Source organism: Apteryx rowi, unplaced genomic scaffold (assembly GCF_003343035.1).
Source record: "Apteryx rowi isolate R43461 unplaced genomic scaffold, aptRow1 scaffold_326, whole genome shotgun sequence".
Classification (NCBI taxonomy): Eukaryota; Metazoa; Chordata; class Aves; order Apterygiformes; family Apterygidae; genus Apteryx; species Apteryx rowi.
In genome coordinates this window covers 582865-599673 of record NW_020449708.1, presented here as the reverse complement: position 1 = coordinate 599673, position 16809 = coordinate 582865, and the positions used below count along the sequence as shown (strand labels likewise).

Below are 16809 nucleotides of genomic sequence, written 5' to 3'. Positions count from 1 at the left end.
GTGAATCATGCAACAAGGCTGTGAAAATGAGACCAGAGCTGTAACCAAAAGGGAGAAGCACTGGTTTTAATGAAGAATTTGCTTCCATCAGGGCCTGAGCCCAAGTCTCTTGTACAATCAGTGAGCTCAAGAACTCACTTCTCTTATGCCTTTTGGTCTCTTTATGTCAACTTAGTAGTTAATATTTTAAACAGGTTAAAGGGAAAACACATCTTGAAGTTACAAAAACGTCAGTCAGCACAGGCTTATTACTAACTTGATGGAGGCTGGATCAGACACAGCCTGCATTCGGCTTCCACGGACACCTTCAGGGTGAATTCAGCAGTGACGTAAACAGCAATGCAAGTTGCATCTCAGGTAAGACGACAGATGCAAGTGGTTAAATATTATCACTGTCCTCTTAGCAGACAGGAGAAGGACAGGGAGAAAAAGTTTACATTAAATTTTTGTAATTTTATGGACAAAGGTAGGTGACTGTAAGAGAAGACTACACTAGAACATAAGCTGTGAGAAAGCGATTCAGCACCAACCTACAAGTTTGTAATAAGATGATGCTGTACACAGCTGCTTGTGACTTTTGTTAGCATAAAATTGTCTCATTTGCAAACCAATGGCCTAGAAATAAAACTTACCTCAGATCCTGAGCCACCCCAACATTTGCCCCTATGTCCATTTAAACAATCCGAAACATAGGCAATGGTTAAAGACAAACATTTCCACTACAGCATTTTCCACTAGAAACTGATTTACACCAAATCCTCCCCACTAGCGCTCAGCTGTGCCCTACTGCTCTCTTTCAGCACATGCTACCAGGAAGCCATGAGCTAGCAGAAGGGTCCATGATTAGGTGTAGACCAAGACAGACTCCCTCTTTCCAGAGGGGCATCACCTCCAAATTCCCTCGTTGAACAGTCTCTCCCAAAAGCTTGCCCCACAGGAAACTATTCAGACAGCAATTTAGCTACCTGCTTTTCAGAGGACTAGAACTATATCTGAATTACAGGATTTGGTTTAACGCAGCCTCCTGAGGAGATTGAGTTGAAGGGGACTCATGTGCCCATTTGATTAAACAGGACTGACACAACCAAGGGGAGTTCCAGTTTCCCTTTCACGGGACTTACCCCCTGCAATCCCCATTGTTCCAGCCAAAATGAAGCAGTACAGTAGAGCTTCCAGTGGTTAGTGCTTGTCCAAAGCTGCACAAACTGCTCTCAACTTCTCTAAATATTCCACAAGCCCAGAAATCCTGGTATGAAATTTGGTTTGGGTGAATAAATCCACCCAAATTTTCCTTCATTTCTTTTTCTGAGTCCTAGAGAAAACAAAATAGTAGGAAAAAAAATTTAAACATGTATCAACACAATTATTAATCCAGGCATTTCTCAACTGCTCAGTCTAAAAAATGTACAGCCACACTTTCTAGGAAACACATCTAACTTTGAGAAGTAAGATCTCAACTTGATCCAAACAGTGCCCTGTCTCTCACTCCCTTTTAAATATCTCAATCCAAACTGCAAACTATGCATGTGAGATCCATTCATAAGACTAAGTAGTCTATCCCAGAAATTTTTGCTGGGGTTATAATAATTGTGGATTTTAGTAGACATGTATGTGTTTTTAAAACACTAAAAGGCAAAACATGCAGCATAGAAACAGTTTCTATGATGGGGGAAAGGGGAGCATTTGCCCAGGTAGTGCTTGTTCTGTTCACTGACAAATACTGCAGAGGTAAAATCATTTTTTCTGCCAGACAGGCGGAAGGGGCTGGTCCAGCTCCCACAGGGCAGTGTGACCAAGTTGGCCCTTCAAGTACAGACCTGCTCCAAGAGAGCCCCATAGAGGAGCCTCTTAGAAAGCTGGGATGATCCCCTCATTTGAACCTGTAGAAAGCTTTCTGTCTCAAGCAGCAGGGACACACCAGCAGGAATGCAGGCCACAATATCATTCCACCAGAACTAACCCTCTGAGTCCCTGGCATATTTTCCCCAGCAGACAGCCAAGTTCCCTCCCACTCAGAGTTCTTTCATAGCTCACAGAAAACAGACCCTCAAAGTGTCCCAGCACAAAACATCCTGGGATACATCCCAGATGCAGGCTCAGTGCGGCAGCATGGTGACAGAGCACTTAAGCTGTGTTTTGGGAAGAGCATGCTTGCATTAGGCTGGCGCTGACCCAAGTACCAAGTCGGCCAGGGTAGCTGCCTGTTGAAGCCACCCCCAAGGGCTCAGCCCACCAGGAATTTCTACAGTGCTTGCGCTCCTCACCATTTACCTTAAACCCTAGCCATTTCTGTTAATCCAGTGAAGGCGTGGAAGACTCATACAACTATCACGTTGATCAGAATAAGCTAGGCAACAGCTTCTCCGCAACTCCCTGCCTGGCACACGTCTTATCTGTGGGCCCTTGGCAAACAGGGGCTTGTTGGCTCTTTCAGGCTAGCCTTTGCCTCCACCACCTACCTCTCTGTTTATGTTACTTTCCCAACACACTTGCAAATATGATAAAGGTTAATCTGGTACAGAAGGTAAATAGGGTTACACAAAACTGGATTTAGCAATTTAGTTTTATTGGCCACTAAGCAAGGTAATTCTTCGATGCAGGTTAATGAGGAGATAGCCAAGCCAGATAAAGGATCTGTGCAATATAAACATCCTCCCAAAAGCCTGCTCCCCACTTGCATAAGCACTGTAATCATGAAAGCAATTCTTAATGGAGCCACTTGGCAGCGGCCCTGGCAGAGCGAGCTGTGAGCCTCTCCCTGGCTGATGGCCTGGCTCCAGGAGCTCCTTAGTCCCGTGCTGCAACAGGGTGGCAGGGGTGGAGGAGGAAGAGGTGCAAAGCTGGACCAGGTCTGTGTGCGGCAGCAGTGGAGCAGAGCTCGGCCTCTTCTCAGACATGTCACCTGTGTGGTTCAAAGCAGGTCACCTAACCCCTCTGTGCTCAACTCTGCATCTATAAATTCAATGTGATGATTCTTCCTTTGGGCCCCATCTCTCTAGTAGGCAAACTCTTACCGTGAGGGCTCTTTCCTACACATAGGTACATGCAGGGTTCCTGGCTGAAAGACTTACTGCCAGATACTTGCAACACTTGCAATATTTGCAATTCCTGCTAATAAATGATTTCTAATCTTTCCTAATCTTCCAATATTTGCTGTCTACCTGAAGGAAGAATAAAACAAAGCAAGATCCCAGTTTCCTGCACCAGCCTTGTATCACCTGTCTGCACCAATACCTAGGACAATCGACAAGGCTGGGTGGAAAACAGTCTGTATTTTGGGTTGTTTGGTTTTGTTTTCTCATCTGCTATTAAGTCCAGGATATTCCCCAACAAGCACAGAAGCGCAAGGTCTGTCTTGTCTCTCAGCAGACACATCCACAACGTTTCACACTTTCCCACTGCGTGACTTCTCATCAAGCCGACGGCTTGACTACCATGCAGCACGGCATGTTCCTCAAAAGGCTCAGCCTGCTGCACAGCTCTGATTTTCTGGTGGTCCCAGGACTAATATACTCAAGGGGGGAAGGAGGGGGGAGAAGCGGAACGAAGGATTAGATCAGAGGATGAGTATTGCTTGACCCAAAGAAATTTCTTATAAGTTGCAAAATGAAAGGCAGTTTTGAACTGGAAACATTCTGACCCGTTTTCCAAATAAAACATGAGGAAACTCACACAAAGCTGCAAAATGCTTCAGCTGAGAGACAATTTTAAGCTTTCACTGAAAAAAGAAAAAAAGACTTGTGTGTCTCAAAATATTAGATGGCTCTGCTTGTATGACAAGTACAGTCTTCTCCTTCAGCTAAGGACACGTCACTAACAACATCTCAAAGGCTGCTAAGGAGCTCCTGATCAAGCTGACAGGAGAAAAAAAGATAGGCAAGAAAATCTTTGGCCCTAAGTTTTCTAGGAAGGATAAAAGAAGAAGAAAGTGAAGCTCACTTCACCCCAGAAATCACTAACTGAAAGACAAGTCTAGCAGCCACTTGCTCTTCTTCACATGATTTTGCTGCTGAGGGCAAAAAGGGCCTCATGTTCCCATAATATAGAGTATATGTTTACCAGCGGCAGGATTGATTCAGGGTCTAGGCATTCATTCAATATCAGTTAGGCTGATTTCCAATGCTGTACACTAAGAGTTCTTTCTCGTTTGCACTTGTTTAGCTTTCATCAAGGATTTTCATTGTATTGGCCTAGGAATTTTCACTCAAAATACTTGCTGATAAATTGTCATAGTGGGAGTAGCAGCATGGGCTATTGAGAAGGATTAGACTAGATCTCAGGAGAACTGTTTTCACTGGCTGCCTTCAGATGAGTAACTTCACTTTCTGTGCCTTTTCTGCCCTCTGTATACACATAAAATGTACTTCTGCAAAGTGCTTGGAGATCTATGAATAGAAAGTGCTGTATGACAATTTGGGGTTATGATGCATTATTATTTTGGATTTCCTCCAAAACCCAATACCTTTATCAGCATCCATGTTTGAGCCAGGATGCTGGGCTAGCACAGTAGCTTCAATTTGTGTACAGCAAGGTTTTGCTAGTGGAGGCAAGGACACAGATATCCTTGTGATGGAAAACATACTAGCAACATCCTTCTTTTTCTCATTCACCCATTTGCAAACCACCTTCAAGTGTCTACATATCACAGACTGTAAACAAGCAGTCAGGTCTTCACTGAAGATACGAGGAAGGCTGGCTGCACCTTCGGTCTTTTTGCAGCCACCCATTCAGCATCAGTACCTTGAGGCACTCCCAGGCACTATTACTGAAGACGCAGTCCAGCTTTTTTGAGAGCTGTGCCTCTCCCATACTTAATCAGCTTCTTAAACTAAAACTGTGCTACAAATGTCACTCAGGAGGTGTCTTTCCATGAGCTTTAGAATGAATTTCTATTTCGCATACAGCTCTATGGCATTTTCCTCACCCTCTTGAACGCCACATTTTACAGAGAATATAGCTAACCTGTCTCCTTCCCTTTTCCTTATATCTGGAAATCTCTGACCTATGAGTTTGCCTTATTTGACTTCAGATCTTATCACTTATCTTTGACTACAGAAAAACTAATCCTGTCTGGACTTACAGTCATTTTCCAGCTCGAGGACCAGAGCTGCTATAAATTGACACACCTCCAGTGGACTACAGTTAAGGAAGCTATCTTCATTTTTTTAAGCCAAAAGATGTGTTCCTCTGGGTTGCTTAAAGTTATACCTAACATAAGAAAAATTTTTTCAGGTATGTTACTTAACTAAGTGAGCAAAGGAAAAAACACAGGCATTCTTCTGAGATCAAATAACGACTGTTCTGATAATAAAGGCTAACTTAAGCCATCACAGCCAATTCATAGTGCAGGCTTGACACTTGTTTATCTGGACAAACAATTATGAAATGTTCTTTTGTCCCTGCGAGTACTGTGTAGGCAAAAGTCATTATGACTTTCTGAGTCACTTTAAAGGGCCACTGTTTAGATACCTATTCATAGCTCGGGAAACAAGCAATGCCCTGGGCAGACTCTGACCAGCTGAAGGACCCCAGTTTCCTCCTGGATTACTTCATGGGACAGACTCCAAGCTGCCCTAATTGGAGATTTGTGGTGAGCTTTCCCAAAAGCAGCTTACAACTTTGATGTTGTAACAAACTTACATTTTCTCAAGGGATTTAATTCCCAAATGGCAAACTGTAACCAGGCATACAGGAACCCTAAGTGGTTTTTGAAAATAGAACTCAGGAGTCTAAATAACTTACATACGTAATTTTACTCATATTCCTGAACTGGAGTTTTTAAACAATCTGTCATTTTCATTTAGAAATAAATATTATTATTATTAAGAGACCATATTACTTTCTAGACCAGCTGTACAGAGATACAGATATGATGTTCATCACTGTCACTTCTCAGTATCTCCCCCAGGAAAGATGACTGCAGCCTGAGAGGTGTCACAACCCCCCTTTCTCAAAAGCCTGAACAACTGGCTGTGACTCCCGTCTCAGGCATCCAGCCGAATGGGGTATCCCCAGTCATGGCATTTATGGCAAAGGCTGTGAGAGAGTGATGTGAGTTGGGCCCCAGCTCAAAGCCTACGTATCTCCCTGGTGTTTCAGGACCAAGGCGCCCCATTGCCAGACAGCAGAATCAATGGGGGCCCAGTTCTGAGCACTCCCTGGCAGCTCAAAGGTGCCCTAGTTTTTGCCTTGAAAACAGACCAGGAAGAGCACACCCTGCAGTGCTGGCTCCTGGCATACGGACGTGACTCCCGGGCTGAGTGACAAGACGGGATGTGCAACCTGTACTAGGCCGTCTGACCCAAGAGAGGCAATGGGTGCCCTGGCCACAGTCTCTGCTGAGGTTCTTGAGAAAGAGCAAGTTCCCAGGGCAATGACCTGAAAGGGGGAAGGAAAGAAAAATCCAAGCCAGCACGAAAGCGCATCTTAAGAGTTTCATGGGATGTCAGGGCAGCGCAGAGATAGTTATGTAGTGATGTCCTTCATGATATGGTTATGGGAATACCACCAGTACAAGAGCCCTCCCATGGAGACCTCTCTCTTTCAGTCACTGATGAGATAAGAAGGCCTTTGAAATTTATTGTGCTGATGAGAAAATGTGTATTTAATTAAACAGAGCTGGTCAAATACACTGACTTACAAAACCACTGCAGTATATTTGTGCATGGAAAAACCTTATCTGAGAGGTACTCTGTTGCTATCTCGTACCCCTTTTTTCAGACTCAATCTTATAGTTGACATTGTGGAGTTCACCTTTTTCTAACACAAAAGGAGAAGGACGGAGACCTGGCTATGAAGAGATGCAAGAGCACAGGCTTTGCCAGAGAACAAAGCCATTTAAAGCTTTCAAATCAGGACCCATGAAATGCACCAGGACTTTTCAGCATAGGAAAAGAAAGTATTATATATGGCTTCAACCATAATCTATAAAACCGCTCACTGCCAGCGGATGCCAAGGATATCAAAAGTTTACAGGGGTTCACAAAACAATTTGACAAATTCATAGAACAAAAGTCCAGGACACCATGAGCCATACCCCCACTGTAGACCAGGAGAGCACACCCCAGAAGGAAGTATCACTGCATACTTCTATCCACTGTAGCCACTGTCAAAGTCAATATAGGGCTAGAGGGATCTTTAGCCTGCCATGATACAGCCATGCTTTCCCTTTTACATTCTTCAAGGGGACAGGGATAGAGCCTCACTGCTTCCCAACAGATGGAACAGGATCTGCTCAGTACGGTACATTGCTCGCACCACCCAACAGGCAATGGAAGGCCCCTTCAAAAACTCATACAGACAGAGGGGTCTGATGAAGGGGTAAGCAGAGCACTCTCCATGATGTGCCATCAGGGACCCAGTCAGGCTGTCAGCGTTCCCATCTTTGTTCAACGTCCCAGCATATAAAAACAGCTGACGACACTTCTAAACAGCTACGTCACTGCTTGCCCTTTCCTGACCTAGTCAACAGCACACGGTGAGCCAGATCCCTGGTATGGGAGCACTGGAAATGCCCTCAAAAAATTTCAGTCTCATCCACTTCCTCGTTGCAGCCTAGATCAATTATAGCTGCATCTTTCTAACCAGATGCCTACCTAACCTGTTCTTGAAACCCTCCAGTGATACCAATGTTATCTCCTGCTAGGTCACCTGCTCCACTGCCAAAAACCCAAATCCACAGTAAAGAGGAGATCAGTTGACAAACATATCTGTGCCAAGTTAATATGCCCCCAAATAAATTGCTTGCCACTTTGAACTAACTAGAGAATAAACCTGTTGTCTTTTTAAGGTTTATGGCAGTTTGCAGGAAGTGAGAAGTGGACTTCATGCTTTTTTTCCTCCCCTTCCTTTTGTTTGCTTCAGCCTGATCCAAAACATTTTGCAGGTGGGAAAAATTAACAACACAAGGTTAAATTAAGTCTATGGAGATTCAACACCTCTCCCAAGGCAAGCAATTTACTGTGGCTGTGCTTTTCATTAGTGAAGTGGAAGGTGATGAAGAAATGCCCTTCACTTTAGATACACATCTTGCCATAAATAGATTGCCCAATTAAACCGATTGTTTTTAAAGGGGAACTAGAGAGATTAGGCTTGTTCATAGAAATAAACCAGTTACGATTAAAGTTCTGAGGCTTGCTATTGTCAGGAAAACCTGCCAGGCTTCCCATCAAGCTCAGTCCTTTATATAGTAGATAGCAGCATTAATGCTGCATTTCCAACTGGGTTTCAATCACTCTTGAGACTTCAGCCAGGGCCAATGGATGTCACCAGGCAATGTCACCCTCTTTATTGCTAAACAGTGCAGCCGCATAATCTTGGTGATTCATTAAAATAATAAACTCCACACAATAAAAATGTGAAATACTCAATATAGTCTGGTAAAAGTACAATAGCTTACTTCCTTGTTAAATGACAACCTGATAAAGATGTGTCACGCATACCACTTGCCGGAGTACAACACTATCCAAGGCAACTGTCCTACAGGTTTTTGATCAGCGTAATCTATTTTTGATCAAGAAGTGCTGGTACAGCTTGAGTGAGCAATAAGGCCTTATCACATAAATTAGCCCTCTTCAGGGCAGTGCTAGTGCTGATAAGATGTTTGGTGATAGCGTGTCATGCAGAGGGACAAGAAAAGCAAGTGATTACATGGAACCCTGCAAGTAAAAGGGAGCAGGGTCCAACTCCAAGAACTGCTCTAGGCCTAGGAATTGTCGGCAAGGGGGTTACCTGGGAGAAACTAGCTCAAGGGAGCCACGCTGAGGTGAAGACATTGGGCAGGCTGGCGAGTTCTCCTTTTCAGGTGAGGACCCCTTCCAGCAGGGAGATGAAACAGCCACCAGAAAGACGAACAGAGGACAAGAAAAACACAGGGCGAGAGAGTTGCTAAGCACAGCCTGAACATCTACTCAACAGCCCAAATCCAAGCGGCTGTACTTCTTTTGCCAAGCCTCTTTTGCTATCCTTTCCCATCTAAAGTCCAGTTCTCTCTTGCTGACCCAGGAAGTCAGAGCTGAATCTTGCACTTACTTTCACTGGCTGCTGCCTGAAGACTTGGGCTCATTAGGCAAATAACTAGGTGACAGCTCCACTGCTGCTTCATGGCTATCTTGGCCCCAGAATTGCAAAGTAGGGGCACGGAGAAACTGGCAGGCACCTGACAGGCTGCAAGCCACAATATCTTGCACTTCAGCACAGACCCAAGTCTCCTAAAAGCATCCACACCTACACATATGCTGAAGATGCACAGAAATAGCCCTGCCATCACAACTAGTCTCAGTGCTAATCCACTGCCCTTTCTTACCAGCGAGCCAGCTACCAATTCAGAGGTATTTGGCAGCCCAAACCACTGGAAAACCAAAAAGCCCAGACAACAGCCACTGCTGTGACATGCTGTGCTCAGATCCACTGCCCACATGTGCTATGTTGGGCTTGGGCATGTCTGTCCTCCCGTTTCCAAACCTGCCCGTGCTGGGAGGCCTGCAGTGTGGTGGCAGGGAGTGGTGTACATACTTGCCTGAATCAAAGCCTATAAGTTACTCATTCTTTTATCTTCCTTCTGCGCTTTCTCTCATCTCTCCAAGTTCCTGACTACGTGATGCTACGTAACAGAAGGAGCCTTCTGCTGCGTGATGGAGCCTGCCCCTCCTCCTCTCAGCCGAGGATCGTTACTCCCTTCACTTATCATATTACTAACATGACGCAGACATTTGTTTTCCCCCTGCCTTTTAATGCTAGAAATTGATTTGATCAGAACCTGTGAATCGTGAAGCCAGGAAAAAAAGAAAAAGTAATAAAAAAAAAAAATCACAGCAGAGATACAGTGAGAGGCTCGAATCCCACAGCACTTGCAGCTTTCCTGCATGAGGAGAGACGTGGGTCCCTCCCTCCCCTGGGAACGAAAATGCATACAAATGCCCATGCTGGAGGCTAGCTAGATTCACATATTGAAGCTGACAGACAACGTATGCTTAGAAGGCTGAGGTGTGGAGGCCTACAGCATCGCAACAAACAGGTTCTAGCCACTGTGTTGTAAAGGAGATATTAGAGATGAAAAGGGAAGGACTGGGCATTTTTCTACCTAGGTTCTAAAAGAGAAACAAAACTGGATCCTTTACCTCCATCCTTAGCAGTTGATTGGAGAAAAGCAAAGCAACAAGAGCACCCAGCAAGTCAGCGGTAAATCTAATAACAAACCCCATCTCCCTCCTGCATCCCAAGGCCAATAAAATACTTCAGTGATATTTCCCTCCCCTCACCCCCATTTCCTCATGTTTCTGCAGTTCTTAATGTTCACCTGGGATCAGAGAAGACTGCCCTATCACACTGAAAACCATTCCTGCAACATGCCTGAAAAGCTTTGCCTTTGCCCTATTACAGCCAACATCAGATTTACTGCAGCTGCAGCAGCCCTGTGTATAAATCTGCTATTTGGTGGCTGTAGATTTTGTGCAGATCTCTTCAGATGACAGGAGTCATACCCTTGACTGACGGTTTATTTCAGCAGCCATTTCTCCAGGGCATGGCATTCATCTGTCTTCACTGTTGGCCAAATACCACACCAGGCAGACTGAGACACACAAGCGCTCTGGCAGGACAGATCCTCTCATAAAACCACCAGCCCAAGTCAGAGATCCACGAGGCTTGTGTGCCCATAGAAACTGCGCTTTTGGGGTGACTAGCCCATCTCAAGAGACTTTTTACAACACTGAAGGACTAAAAGTAGAAAGCTCAGAAGAACAGATTGCATCCTATACCCTGCTGCTCTGAGCCACCTCTGAACACACGAGGCTTTTAAGAAAGCACAAGAAAGTAGGCGAGCGATGGATTTCATTACTGTTATTAATGCTGAATGGAACTTTTCTTCCCCGGTAGTTTCACAGGCGAATCAATGGAAAAGCCTGGCCGCCAGCCAACGTCACAGCGGTGAGCTTTGGGGAGCATTCTTCCCTGACCCCTGGAGATATCAACTTACTACCTGAGGCATACAATTTGATTACCCTTATCTGAACTTACAAGTTATTTGTATCAATAGAGTTGCCTGGATGTAGAATGACTTCCCATAGTGCTGGATTCCACTAAGCTTGATGCTCTGCTGTGAAGAGGCATTTCAGATACTTGCTCTAAGTTCACAAGCAATGTAAAGAAACATTTGTGAGCCTAAATCTCAACAAACAGTCCTACACTATACGACTGTTTCACTTTTCCATGCAATCTTTTTTTTAATGACACTATTTCTGATGCTCACAGCCTTTCACCAGGACCCTTGCAGTATTCAAAGTTTTTCTCAGAGCTCCAGGTAATGGGGCCATGTGATTACGTAAACAATTCAGTTTTCAAAAATTGAAGCTGTCATTGCTGCAGAGGAGCTCTTAAAAATAAATAAATAAAGCATCCTAAAGTCTCAAACACAAGAAATTGAAGACCCTCAGCCAGTGTTCAGTTCCTTAGAAGTGGCTCTGAAAATGCCAAACCTTCCTGCCTATCTGGCTGTCTATCCTATCTGGCCCTGGCTGTCTCCAGAGAGTGCCAACGAAGATGCCAGTTAGTGTCAGCCTGCCTGCAGAGTCTATGAACTTCCCGTTGGTTTGACTAACTGCTTCTCCTGCAAGTTGCATGAAAAAGTGCTCTCCTTCACACTCACTCCCCAGCTGCCTGGACTCCTGGTCCATGCACAGGCTGAGAAAGCAGTGAGCACAGTTGCCCACAAAAGAAACCCTCCCAGCACAGCATAGTTGAAAGCACTCACTGGTGGCTCCATGAGAGATGAAACAAGCAGGAAAGACTCAGTTTCCTTCTTGTGGCCTGGCAATGGGACAGCCTGGAGCTGGACAGTGGTTGCTGTGCTGCTGCACAGACGTGCTGGCACAGAGGGAAGCAAGCAGAGCTCCTGCATACTGCCAGCCCAGCAGCTGCATAAGGACTGAGATGCACGCAGCCACGAGAGGGGCCGGGGAGCGTGGGGAGTCATCCATAGCTCCCTTTCTCTAGATGAAGGGCCCAGTGACTCCCAGCCTGCTCCAGTTGCTCAGATTCCCTCACTGGGATGCGACTGGACTCCTTGCCTATGCACTGCTTCTGTCTGCTATCAGTTTGGTTTGCTTCACTCCCTTCCAAGCCATCACTGCTGACATAGAAATATAAGCACCAAAAGAACACAAGTTTTACAGAAGTAATTGCTTTAAAACTAGACATTTGTATCGTGCTCCGAGCTGAGGATCTCTGCTAGCAACACAAGTGAGAGTTTTTTGGGTCAAGCAGGCAGGCTCCTTCTGCTGGGAATTAGGAGGGTGTATTTCAAGCCCGAGTTTATTTTAATCTTGGTCAAGTCACTTCATCCCTCCAGAGCTTTCTTTTCCAGACTCACTTGCCTGCTGTTGACTGTTAGATAAAGAAAGAGGCAAAGATAGGCCAATTAAATAACCGTTCTTTAATTAGGTTTTCCTTCTCAGCAGTCATGTGAAATAATGTTTGCTTGCACAGCAGAAATGGCAGGATCCAGGTTGAATGCTTTTTATTATTGATCTTGCACAGTTTATTATGAGCACAATTTCCTTTACTTGTAAGTAGCAAGATCAGAGATTGGAGGTAATTTGTCAGAAGAGAGTTTCCCTTTTAGTTAAATCCTGAAACATTGTTTCAGCTCTTTGCATGCTTTGTCTATTGGCTAGGTACCTCACGCCACCCTTAAGATGACTTCTTGTTTGTTAACTTCATGCCCAACTCCTGTACTGCAAGGTATCACCTGACACATGGCACTGTCAAACAGTAACTGCAAGCAACTCGGTTTCACTATGGTTTTTAAAGGACACTAGCTGCTCGTACATCCTAAGGAGTCACCAACCCAGGTCATTCCACGTAGCACATTCATGTACTACGCATCATGTGAGCTGTGTAGTACAGCTCAGCAACCACTTCTGGAGAAAAGAAACTATTAGCTGTATGTTCATCAGTCCTATGCCCGAGGTCTAAACAGCCTTGTACTGTTGGTACAGAAACTTAGCAACCCCCCTCCCCAAACTTATAACAAAGCCTCTGAAAGCCCAAACTGGTTTCTGTTTGTATACCTTCATTAGGCATTAGTGATAAAAGCCTTAATGCAAACAACAAATACCTTACTACAGTACTAATCAGCAGTATTGACATTGTGGGGGCTGTCTGTGACTCCACAGAGACACACAGGTAGCATGTCCCGATCTCCAAGGAGCTCCTGGACTCAGGGGCACTGCCGCACAGTCACCTGTGCCCAGGGGAAGTGCAGCACGTCACAGGCGAGGACCAGAGGCCCAAAGCGGCCACAGAAATTACAGCCGAGCTTGGGAGGAGAGCAGCCAGATCACAGCAGAAGGTGAGAGCAGCGAGGGGGATTAAATGAGATAAAACTCATTTTGTGGATGGGAGAGAGACTCACCTCTACTCCTGCTACGACCTTCTGAAGGTGCTAATTGTTTTTTTTTAGGAAACGGCATTACGGCATTCCCCAGACCACAGTTATTTAGAGACGCATGGTGAAGCTGTTTCTTCTCCAGTTGTGATACCAGGTGGATGAAACTACAGTGGGGAAAGGAAGGGGGGGAAAAACACACACACAGAAAAGGTCTTGTGCTATGTGACAGAGGCACTGACGCATATCAAACAGAAGACTTCAAAAGCTCTTATCCAGTGCAGGTCTGGGTGATGATGTGTCTCCTCAGAGAAAGCCAATAGCCTTGAGAGACAAAGAGCCCAAGAAAGCCAAGAATGTGCAGCGCCTCTCCAGGCCCATCTTCATTAAAGGTTTTGGGCCCGTTCCCAAAGAGCGCAGCTCAGAGCCCTGTCTCAGTGCTGAGGCTGCTGCCAGGGTGGTAGATAAGAGCACATAAAGAGCTGTGTCTGCAAACCTTTCCCTCCACTCCCCCTCCCAAATGCCTGCCTCCTTTTGCACCAGCCCATTAAGCCTTCTTGCTTCCCATCCTTTCCTTTTTCTTCTCATGTGAGGCTTTCACCATTGCTAAAGCCCCCAGGTACAGAGGCTGCAAAGCCCTGCAGTTCCCAGGCCTCAAAAACCATTCAGAAAGCACCACTGTGCAAGTCTTATCCTTGATTTAATCCCAGACATACAAAAAAAACAAAAACAAAAAAAAACAGGGCCAATGACCAGCACTTGGAGGGCATGTACAGGCATCGCAGGAGCTGCCAAGGACACACAGCCAGCTTCAGACCGAGGCCTGCAACGTTAACACACAGAAGTCATACTGCAAACGAGGACCAGAAGTACAAAGGTGTACTAGATCCCACCAGAGCCCTAGGGAGGTCTTCAACAGGTAGACTGCTCTTACTCATACTGTAATCTAACCGGGTGAGAAATTCCTTAGATCCCCATTCAGAATCATCATCGCCGTGTTTTCAAGCACCTTAATCCACACCTCAGATAATTCTCCCCTTTAAAAGCACTAAGATTCAAAATAATTTCTCAGCTAGCTTGCACAGGATCAGAGGTGGGGAAGCTATGAGGGACCTGAAGGGGGGGGGGGGTCCTTTGCAGGGCCACATGCACGCAGCCCAGAACTTTCATCATTGAGGTGAGCAGTCAATTGCATGCATGAATATGGTGCCTTACCATTTGACAGTGGCCCTTTTTCACAGTGCGTGTTTCCACAATTGGCTTTAGACAGACTATGGCCTAGATGATGCCAAAAAGGACAGTCCTGTCGCCTCCCTTAGGCCAGCATGAGCGCTCGCATGGTTGCATGAGGGACAAACCAGATCTCCGATCTACTCCTACCAGAACAGGCAATTCTTCAGCAGGATTAAAGAGTTGAGTCTGCTCGCTGAGCAGCTCTGCAAGGGCTGACACAAGGCAGAGGGAAGGACTGCAGAGCTGAGAGTGAGGGAAGAAGGGAATCTGGCAACAAACAAGATCCTTGGCCAAGTTAGGCTGACCATGAAACCTGCTCAAAGACCCTGCACATTGCTTCAAAAAAGATTTAGGAAGGGGCTGGAACTGCAGCAAGCGACAGAGGGAGTGATGATATACCAAGGTTCAATGTGAACATGACTTGTTATACAGTATCAGAAACACCCAGCGTCACCCATAGTGCTCCCCCAAGTCTTTGGCACTAATTCACAGCCGCAAACCCTACTAGGGCTCTGTCTCCCGAGAAGTCCCATTGACCCTACTAGACCCTACTACTGCTTCTGCTTCACACAGCCATAGGAAGACTCCTAAGGGAGGTAATACTTTACAAATAAGCAGATGACCAAAGAGTTCTTAAGTATGTAATTTGGCCTGGAGTGTGGACAGGACAGCAAAGAGGTGACACAGCAAGAGATGGGGAAGTAAAAGACTTCTGCATCTTGCACAGTTTTTCCTTAGGAAATCCACCATTTTCCATTTCTACTGATAGACCCTTTTCAGTCCAAGCTAAAGAGGACCAAGACACGGGAAAAATCTCAGGAGAAAGCTTTTGAACTTACACTTGCATCAGCACAGGAGAGATTACAGAGGAAGCACGCTGTGATGATTGCTACAGGTCATCTCTTCCCAGTCACCCTCTCACCAGGGTATACTTCTCATTTGGGCACACAGACCGCATGGAGGTGTCACAGACAACTCCAGCRCTCCCGGCAGACAACCCACAGGCAGCAGTTTCTGGCTCTGACAAAACCACTGTCCCCATCCACGTGCAGATACTCCACATTCCAGCCCTACAAGCATGAACTGTCACATCCAACTGACACTGCACTTAGAGCAATCAATTGATAAGGCTCTGCTCTAGTCTGTGGTGGTGATTTCCCTTCCTTACAGCAGCAGCTTTGCTAATACTCCTGAGTTATTTAAATAATTCCCATGACAGGGGACTGCTGACGCTCTGTCTCACAGGATCTTTTTGCTCATGACCACTGCCTTCCTACCCATGTCAGACACAGGTGCCAGCAGACCTGGAGTAGTTCTCCAGAGCTAAGAACAGGAGCAGATAAACTTCAAAGTTAGCGAGCTCAGTTGTCCAGCTAAAGAGTGCTGCACAACACCTCATGGCCTGAAGCACCAGGCACAGAGCTTATCTGGTGAGGATCCCACCGTTGCAGAGCTGCCTGCTACACAGCAACAGGAGAAACCCAAGTCTGACTCCAATCAGACTGAAACATCAGCTCTGCTTTGCCAGCAAAGCCTTCCATTTCAGAGACAGCTCACAGTATTCCCTTGACACATTCGAAGGGTGAAGAACACGAGGCCTTTCAGACTCATGTATTCGTTCATAAACTATCTTCACCGCTTGGATAACCAAGTAACAAAACCACAGCTTGTATAGCCTCAAACTATAGTCAAAGAGACAAACCACCACAACAGCTTCATCTGAACAGTTGGGACTACCCATGAACAGCCCTCAGACAGAGAGGGGACTTGTTAAAGTCAGTGACCAGGGATGTTGCTTACTTCTCATTGCTTGCCAGAGGGAATCTTTCCCAAGGGCTCATGGAAGGCCCATGTGCCTAGATGGAATATGGTCAGGAGGATCTCCCAGCACAAATGCAGAAGGCAGCTTTCTCCTATTACTTCCCGAATTTTGGGGACACTATGCAAAAAAGAGTTGCTTAAAGCAACATACTAGCAAGCTCCCCTTGCTGCTCTAGCAGATGGCACTACCATATTCCCGACAAACATCGTGCGCAGCACTGCTAGTACTAAGTTATCTGTGATTATTACTAGGGAAAAAAAAAATAAAAAAAAAAAATCACACTTCTGATGCATTTCACAGCAAAAGGCAAAGAAGGATAATTGTCCAAAGCCTATGTGGATAGGGACCTTTAAATGGCCACCTGCATGAG

General features: G+C 45.6%; 1 long non-coding RNA gene across 9 annotated transcripts in view; it reads right to left on the bottom strand.

Annotated features, from left to right (window-relative positions):
- Window positions 1–16809, bottom strand: part of LOC112968830 — a 376846-nt gene that overhangs the window by 288182 nt on the left and 71855 nt on the right. For 8 of the 9 annotated variants that reach the window (XR_003254455.1, XR_003254459.1, XR_003254458.1 and 5 more), the window contains one exon: window positions 1122–1312. The exons of the other annotated variant lie outside the window; for it this stretch is intronic. This is a non-coding gene — a long non-coding RNA (uncharacterized LOC112968830). The remainder of the gene's footprint in view (window positions 1–1121; window positions 1313–16809) is intronic. 9 annotated transcript variants of the gene reach the window in all.